Below are 10174 nucleotides of genomic sequence, written 5' to 3'. Positions count from 1 at the left end.
ACTATCTGACTCCGAGTCAGATAGAACCACTGGATCAGCTGTGGAGGCCTTCTCTTTCCCCTTCACGCCGGCAGCAGCCTTCTTCTTCCGCACAAGGGGAGGACCATCTGCGGATTCCTCAGAAGAAGATAGGATGTAAGGATTTCCAACAGCGGGTACAGCATTGAGAGGTTCGGGATAGAATATCTCCTTACCTGGTCGCCGGTGGCTCAGGATCTCTTGGCCCGGCGGATAGACCTCCACAAACCTATCCGCCGTTTGCTCCAGGATGGGCAACTCATTGTCATCCAGAGCACGAGTGCCCACCCGCACGGGACTGTCAGCTTCCCGCGGGAACAGGAGCGACTCCAAATTATTCCCCTCTGAAAGAAAAGAAACAGTTAGAAAATAAACTAATATCAGCAAGAAAGACAAGACATACCATAAGGAATAGAGTTCAAACCGTATTCGAGAAGGATAGGAAACCGAGACGCATCCTTCCATACCCGGCTCATCCCCAGCAGCACCATCCCGGACTCCGCAAACCGGTAAACCGGAGATTGGACCCGAGATATCTTCGCGAACCATTCCGCCTCCTGGTAGCTGGAAGCGTGAAGGCTCGGAAGCGCTTGACCCTTCTTGAACTTCATAGCAATGGGGATGGCGCGGGCAGAGATGTAGAAGAACTCCCGCTTCCACGATCGGAGACTGCGCTCGGTCACGCAGATCTTCAAACCCTTAATACGGGTTGTCAGGGTGTACCACCCCTGGACGCACCTCCAAGTATAGAAGGTCATCAGGCGGTCCACATAGGGCTCAATACCCAGAATCCGGCACACCCACTCGAAGTGCCGGACCTTGGCAATCGCCATCGGATGCACCTCGGTCAGGTGCACCCCGTGCCTCTCTAGGACACGGTACATAAACTTTGTCAATGGAAACCTAAGGTTCCCATAAACAAAGAATGCAGCATATACCCCGATCTTGCCACTGGGGGCATCGTACACAGTCTGGTGGGATTCAGGAAACTCAGGCTCGAGAGACTCGAGCATGAACTTCCTGACGATGTACTGGTACTGATCGACAGGTAGAGCACACTGGCACTCGCCAGCAGTGCTCCTATCGTCGGCTACAGCTTCAGCATCATGAGAAGACATTTTTGCAGAAGTGATTTCGGGAAAATGCTTGCCTGAAAAAGGGGAGTATTTGCCGGAAATCACTAAGAAGAAGAGAGGTGAAAGTGTGAATTGCAAATAACCATCCTCCCCTTTATATAGTAATCGCAATTAATGCGGTGAATTTAATGCGGAGAGAGAAATCGATGGTGCAATGAAACTATGACACGTGGCAAAAAGCAAGCTGGCAACAGCTGTTGAAAGGACGTGTGCCAGTAATTTCGCGGCCACGCGCCCGAAAAATCGCGCCCACGCGCCTGAAAAAGCGACTGGAATGACCATGTTCTGTCACGTCACCATAACTTCCTGCACGTCCTGACACAGTCAGAAGAAACTGTCGCACGACGTTTCAGATGTTTGGATTGTTCTTATCCTTACCAACCTTTTGAATTTCAAAATTCAAAATTCAAAAAGATTCAAAAGTAAGCGGGAAAATACCCCTTACCTTGGCAACCAAGTAACCATAAGACGGGTGCGGGTACAGTGTTAAGGCAAAACCCTTCACATACCTAGCACCCGCAGGGAATTGAAGCCAAGAATACCCCGGCAACAAAGTAACTATAAGACGGGTGCGGATACAGTGTTAAGGCAAAACCCTTCACATACCTAGCACCCGCAGGGAATTGACGCCAGGGGTACCTTGAAAGTAAAGTAACCGTAAGACGAGCGCGGGTACAGTGTTCAGGCAAAACCCTTCACATACCTAGCGCTCCGCAGGGAATTGAAACCAAGAAGGATCTTCTGGGCAATGCTTGCGGAAACGGAAATAACATCCCCGCAAAGCGGGAACGTCGAGAACTACATTGTTTGAGGCTCCAGGATGGAATGGGTGGTTTAAACATAATTGATCACTATGTTCAAAACTACCAAAACCTCAGGGAGAATCCACACAAGTGAGACTCAACGCTCCTGACTTGCGAGAAGGTTACATACCTACCCGCATCATACCCAAAGATCAAGCAAAAAAATCGGGAATTTTTGCAAGTGACATTAGGAAACCCGCGGGAAGAATCCCCACGGAGAACCTTAAAACTAAAAACCCTTCTCAAAACCCCTTGCTTAAAGTCCAAAAGTTCACCTCACTTTATTAAACATTCATGAGAAGAACATTGGACTGGGGGGACTTGAAGAGGTAGGTCCCAGCAGAGACCAGTTGGTCCCGCAAGACTCACCTTGAACAGGGACGTCTGCGCAAAGGCCATCTGCTCCCGCAGGACCCACCATGCTCATAGAATCTTACGCGCAGTACGCAAGCTGTACACGCAGGGAAAGCCTCCCAATGGTGAAGTACCCCGCCTGTTCCCGCAGTTGCGGATACAAGCCATCAGGGAAGGCTACCCGCAGACAGCAGGGCTACACGCACAAGACACTAGATACTTCAGTAGTCACATGAAGGAATGAGCAAGGCGGGAACAATCCCGCCTAAATGAGCCAGTCTGTATGATTCTGAAAGATCTTTTGTACTATACCTACCAAGGTATGGATAGAACAGACGATCTGACCAGAACAGCCCATGAGCCAATCACAGGGTGACAGCTCACCGACAACAGTGAGAGGAGGAGCACCCTCTAGTACTGTTTGTCACTATTAGCCGCTGCCTACTCACCAACCCTTACTGTGGGGCATGCGCAGCCTACAGTTGGTGGAATAGTGTTACTGTTGGCCGTAACCTTTTCACCAACCAGCATGGCCTGCGTACAATCCACAGTAGGTGGGACGTGCATAATCTACAGTTGGTGGAATAGTGCAGCCGACTTTGTCACTGTTGGCCGTAACCTACCCACCAACCAGTATGGCCTGTGCATAGTCCACTGTTGGCAGAACAGGAATACTATTCAGCCGGCTGTACCTTCTAGGAAACCTACCTTCGGCTATAAATACTCCAACATCTTGGAATGGTAAGATCATCTGCTATCCAGTTATCTAGCAATCTCTTAATATACACTTATATTCAGAGCAACCTAGTCTGATTCTCACGCCGGAGGGTGGTCACAAGGAGGAACCCCCCCCCTTCTCAGTGACGAGCTTACGGTGTTTGTTTTGCAGGTCTCCTAAAGAACAGCCTTCTCAGCTAGACCTCATCCGTGGGAAACATTACTTAACCCCCAGATTATCTATAATCTGTACAGGGTCACTTAGTGTTTCTTCACATGACATCCATCTCATTTGTTTTATTTAACAGCCAAATATTATTGATACTATAGGGATTAAGCCATTGACCATCAAATTCATACCCAACCACCTTATCACCCCATAAAGGTGGGAATGGCTCCATTTCATTTGTTATATATTTATAACCAATTTCAAAAAAATTATATATGTTTGTCATCTAACTATACTATTAAAGCAATATGCTTTATGTCAAAATCCTCCATTCCTATTGGTTGTTCACTAAGTTTCCATATATATTAATAGCTTCTTCATTTTTCATTTTAATTAAATAAATCAATAATAAATTAAAATAAGATTAATCAATGCTCTTAAAGTATTCTCTTTCATTTTTCATTTAATGTTTAATTTTGAATTTGAATTTTGAATCTTTTTTTATTATGTTTCTACTTAATATTTATAATTAATAATTAATTATGATTTATTTATTATATATACTATAAGTATAATATGTTTTGAAACTAATTTTATGTTATTATTTTTAATTGATGATTGATTTTATTCACACTCTTTGTTTCTTCTCAGTAGGTTTAATAGTTTTTAGATAATATATAATATATAATTTAGATAATTAATATATATTTCATCAATAGGATTCAATATAGAGAGAATATGAATTTAAATTTAGTATAATTGGTTCTACTATTATATTTAAAAAAATTTATCAAATTGACCGGTTTGTATCATTATCGTAAAATTTAGGAAAGAATCACCCCTTTAGTTAAGGAAATTGGTTAAGGAAATTGTATATTTACGAAATTTTTAAATTTGAATTAATTATTGTAGCTTATTTGATTATTTGATTAAGTATATGATTTAGCATCATTAATTTTTACTATAATTATGGATGAACAGTCAATCGGTTAACTAATCATTATTTTACATAAATTTTACATAAATATAAAATTAAAACTAATAAATTTTACGTAAAAATAAAATTGCAACCAAATATATTAATATCAATTACAATATTTAAATTATTAATGGCTCAATTGATTAAGGAATTTATTAACCATCATTAAGATTTACTATAAATACAAATGTTGACCTGTTTACTGATTCTAAATTTCTCAATTATTGATTTAAATATATGGTGCTAATTTTAAATATTTTAATTGATTATATTGGATTTGATAATTAGTGTTCAGTTGTATTAAAATTGTGTTAATGTTAATAAATAAAAACAAAATTAGTAATTTCTTTTTTCACACCTTATATGAATTACATATATAATTAATTGTTGATTATTTTTATAACTTTCAATCATTTGATTCAGTACTTCATTATATAAAAATTTATTGTAATTTTATATATTATAGACATTGTTATTTTATAAATTACATATACGGTGTTATAATTGATGATTAATTATATTTTTGTAAATAAATAAATTACTAATTTATATTTTTACATGAACAAGTTTATTTGCGTTTGTTTAAATATAGTCAACATTTAAATTTAAATTAAATAATATTATATTTATAATAATCTAAATTTGGAACATTACATTTTAGTAAATTCAAAATTTGAAAATCCATTAATCTTAATTCCTTACTTATCGTTCTTACTTTAAGTTTTTTTAATTTTTTTGAAATTCCCTAATTATTTGTTTCTAATCAATTCCCTGTATAACTTCCTTTTATAATTTAGTCAACCATAATTCAATCTGTATAAATAGTTAAGTTTCATACGGTAATTCTTACACCTTCAAACTCTCTTTAGCAAACACCATTAGCTTTGTGTCTAAGGTTTATATTTTGTGTTGTATTTATATAGTCCATTTTTGTATTCTTTTTTTTTTGTTTAAAACTGTTATTGTTCCTAAATGATTTTTTTGTTTTTTTGAATTTTTCACCTCTAGAAAGAAGATATCAATTTTTGAATTAATAATTTATATTTATACATTAATAAGTTTAATTCCGTATTAAATATAGTCTAGATTTAAATATAGTATAATTTAATTTATGAACATTACATTTTAATAATTGAAATTTAAAAAAATAATTAATCCTAATTCCCTAATTTTTGTCCTTATTTTAAGTTAATTGAGTTTCCATAATTTTTTGTTTCTAATTACAATAGGAAATTCGTGTATAAATACCTAGCATTCATACGGTAATTCTTACACTAACAAATCCCTAACCACTTTAATCTCTCTCTCTCGGCTTATTCCCAACCGTCTCCTATATTCCAGTAATGTCCAATTTTGTTATACGTTTTTCCAAGGTTCTATTGTTTCCGGTAATGTTTTATATTTATTTTAATTGTTATATAATTTTTTTATAATCTCTTTCGGCTGTAAATCAAAATCCAATATTGAATTAATATGTTGAAGTTATTACGGTTTTCCGGTAACGTTTTCCGGTAAGGTTTATACATATTTTAATTTTTATATTATTTTGTTATAATATCTTTAGATTCTATATCAAAATCCAATATTAAACTGATAATTTTCCATTTTTGTTTGTATTTATATTAATATTTATATGATTTTTTCTTATAATCTTTTTAGGTTATATATCAAAATAGAATATTCAATGGAGAACTTCACTATTTCGTTTTCTCGGTAACGCTGTGACATTCGTCAATTTCGGGTCACTTTTGTTATGTAAACCCGACCCGTTTGTAACCCGAACATTTCAAATATATAAAATATTGGATCTTGTCATTTAAAATATATAAAATATTGGTTTTTTTTATATTATGCATTGTTTGACCATTTAAACATACCCATTTTTATGCAAACCATAAAAGAATCTTTATACCCAACCCTTCACTCCTTTCCTATATATACACACCCATCTTCTTCATTTTACTCTTGCTACATCTCCAAAAACTCTCTCAAAACTTCATAGATTCAAGGTTGTTATTTCTTATGTATTCTTGAAGTTTTGACTTCTCAAGTCAAACTAACTATAGTCTTTCATTCTAACTTGTTCATCTAACATTACTAACTCTTGAATAAGGTGGTACAACATATATATAATACACACCCCTTGTTTCCTTTATTTGTTACTTCACCGACTCTGGTTGGTTAAGTTTCGAATGTCATAAGGCAAGGCTTCATGGTGGATTTCGTGTTCTTGATATATACTTACACACACATAACTTATTATACATATCACTTATGACTAACTTCTAACCCTTTAGTATGTTCATCTTATTTACAAGTTCCATGGTGTGGGTTTGTATAAGACTAACCTCGATTTAACCGAAACTAGTCCAAACCGGAAACCGAACTTTTGTTTACTAGTTTTGTTAAAATAGTTGTTTAAACATGTTTGTTGCTAGATTTGAGTTTCAAAAATCATTTTTACAAGTTCTTTGATATTAAGCATATGGAATCCATCTATGAACTCGTTGGGAGATGGAAACCGAACTAAACCGAAACTTTTGCTTAAAAGACTTGTAGTTAACTTTTTTTGTTGTAAAATTTAAGTTTTCTTCATTTATAAACCAATATACAAGTTCTATGATATCTGGGCATGTAGAAACCATCTATGAACTACTTGTGAGATGGAGACCGAACCAAACCGAACTATACCGACTTTTACTCGCTTAAGACACACAAGTGTGTTTTTAGCTATCAAGACTTGTATATTTCTTTAAAAAATAGTTTATAAACTGATTTTAATTATTTTCTTAAGTACTTGGAATAGTTGGATCCAACTTGATCTCATAACATAGTTTGGACCGACAAAACCGAATACTCGCTTAACTTGCGTTGTTAGTTCTAAACAATAGATCTACATACTTGGTTAAGTGTTAGTATGTTTTAATGAGTTATCTCATAACAATTAATATTTTGGAAAGTTGACTTTGGGTTTGACCATTTGTGAAGACCCGAACCGACAACCCGAACACTCGTTAAAAACCCATTTTAGTATCTTTAGCCTAATGGAACTTGCATTTTAGCATTTTCCCCACCTTATTACTTAACATTGGTTAAGTAAATATTAAGGTTAGATACTTTAACCCGGTTTTGAGCAAACTTACATTTTTTAAAAGGGTTATTATTATAAATTCTTAAATAGTTACATTTTAAACCTTGAACTTTAATTGATTAGTTTTTGCAACAATTATTTCATTTAAAGATCTTCAAGACAACCTTTCTAAATCCAAGACTTTCTTTTATTTAGGCTTCATACGTTAAACTCGTCGTTCCGGCAAATCTCCAAATAATCAATCTTTCAAGTTTATTACTTGAACGTGAGTAACTTCATACCTCGTTTTCTATCTTTTATTTTGGGGTGACATTTCAACTTATCTAAACTAAATGTTTTATACTTGGGTCTTAAACCACAAACGTTGTTGTATACCTTACTTGAATAATTGCTCGATTTGGTGTTCTATGCTTATTTGACTATGTGTTTATCGCTTTTGGATGGTGGAACTATAAATCCTAGACCATTTGGAAACCCCTCATGGCAAGGTGTCGTTAACGTAATGCAATTAACGATAACTATAAAATCCTAAACTATTTGGCAATCCCTTATAGTTAGGTGTCGCTAACTTGTTAGCGATAACTATTTATCCAAGTTTATAGCTATTATTTATGGTTTTGTATACTAGTTTTGTGGCTTTTTATACTATATATCTATTGTTCAAACTTATGAATTGCTCACCAACCTTTGTGTTGATAAACTTTATTTTATGAAATGTTACAGGTTTGCATCTAGGTTGATTATGGAGTTCGGTGAAGAAAACGTCACAAATACCGTTAGGATATTAGCAAAAATGAACAATATTTGATTTGCTATATTTTGTTATATTTTGTTGTATTTGAGTTATGAATATTTGGTTATGTGACATTTCGATGTTGTGAAATGAAATGAGTTTGTTAAATATTGTCGCTTTAAATAGTGTCATGCGCTTATGAGCAATCGTTGCACCCCGACATGTTCCGCCGCCTTTGGTCGGGGTGTGACAAACGCGATTCAAATTTTCCGGCTGTAAGTTATAAAATCTATTTTACATTTTTCACATGATTCAAATCTTCCATAATTTGTAATATATTTATTATGTGATATTAATATTAATATTTAATTTTATCATTTCAGGTTATTGTCCCCAACTTGGTATAGCTAATTTTATGGATTGAGAATTGTTTGATAAGATGTCTTTTATTTTTGTTTAATATTTATTTATATTAATGTTAGTATTCATGTATTTATTTATTTTTCACAATTTATGTAATTTAATTGATTATTATATAATCCTGAAATGAAATTTAGTTGATTATTCTATAATACATTAAATTATCTGTAGTAAGATAATCAATCTTATATTGTTGTTGGTCAAAGTCCAATTATATTAAATAGGTTTAAATAACATTTACATATTTGATTATATTGAATAGGTTTAAATAACAACAATTTGAATAAATTAACGATTTGACTCAATTTGACCATTTATATTGAATAGGTTTAAATAAAATTTACATATTTAAACATAATTCTCATTCCTAATTTGACTAATTTTTTCCAACCCTTTTTATTTTTTTGAATACCATCCATAAATATAAACTTATTTCATAATTATTCAATATTCATGCATTAAATAAAAAAAATATTAGTTTCTTCTAAATATTTCAAGTTATTGTGAATTTAATGTCAATTTCAACTAAATTTCTTAAATGAATAACAAAAATTATTTATTTGAACCATTTTGAAATTCGAATTCTCGACCACTTACAAAAATAGGTTATATAGTTAATAATCCGGTGCTCACGTACATTATAGAATCTTTAATACATTTGACCAATTTAATATGTCTTTATTATAATTTTTTAATTACCGTGTTTTAATTAAGGTAACCAATAAATTATTATTTTTAATTAATTAATGTATTTACATTTTTATAAAGATTCTTATAATATGTGTTTTAGTTAAGTTATGTGATATAATGTTTTAAGCACGATGAATTACAATATAATTAAAATTGATATGTTTAAATCTACACCATATTTCAAGCTACAACATAAAATTAGTAATGTACAAGAATAAGTTAGTAATTGATATTGATACCATTAATATAATTAATCATATCAATTAAACGAATTTTGGTAACTAGTATGGATTGTCAATTCCCATACATCTAAAATTAGACCAGTTAACAATAACATAAATAATTAAGCCTAGAATATAACTTTTTTTAGCTTTATAAAAAAATAATGTATACTAATTAAGCCTATATGTTAAAATAAATTTTACTTGAGACGGGATATGAAATTGAAAATTTTAATTGAGTCAACTAATTAAAAATAAATGTATAAACTAACTTCAATGGATGTTTATTATACGGGATATGATACAATTAATTAAGCCTATGTATATACTATATTTCTTTATTAAAATGATGTTTACTAAAGAAGGGATAATTTACTTTATAATAAATCATTTAATAGTTTTCTTAATTTACTTTATAATGGTCATTTATCAAAATTAATTAATTTCTATAATAAAAATGGTGAGACTAACTTTTTTAATATCATTAAATACCCAAAATTCAAAATCATTTGAATAACCGGATTAAAATTACATTCAATTATCAAAACCACATAATTCAATTTACCATAATTATGCAAAATCATCAGTTTATAAATTAATTGTAATTAAAATCTTTAAGTATTCTATATATAAATGGGAAAATGTGTTGACTTTTTTTATTCTTAAGAAATTAAGAGATTCAGTTTCACAACATTTGATACCAAGCTTAATAACATATTTTCATATTTAATTTATTTATTATTTTTACTTAAATTTATATCATTGACTTTTGTAGGAATCATTAAAAGCTTTTTTGAGGCAGTTTTATGGTGATGACGCTGCATGTGGAGGTATAATGATTAG

This window comes from Bidens hawaiensis, unplaced genomic scaffold (genome assembly GCF_021521415.1).
Source record: "Bidens hawaiensis isolate Kalapana, Puna unplaced genomic scaffold, B.hawaiensis_p1.1 tig00029364_1, whole genome shotgun sequence".
NCBI lineage: Eukaryota > Viridiplantae > Streptophyta > Magnoliopsida > Asterales > Asteraceae > Bidens > Bidens hawaiensis.
Note: the sequence above shows the minus strand (reverse complement) of the source record.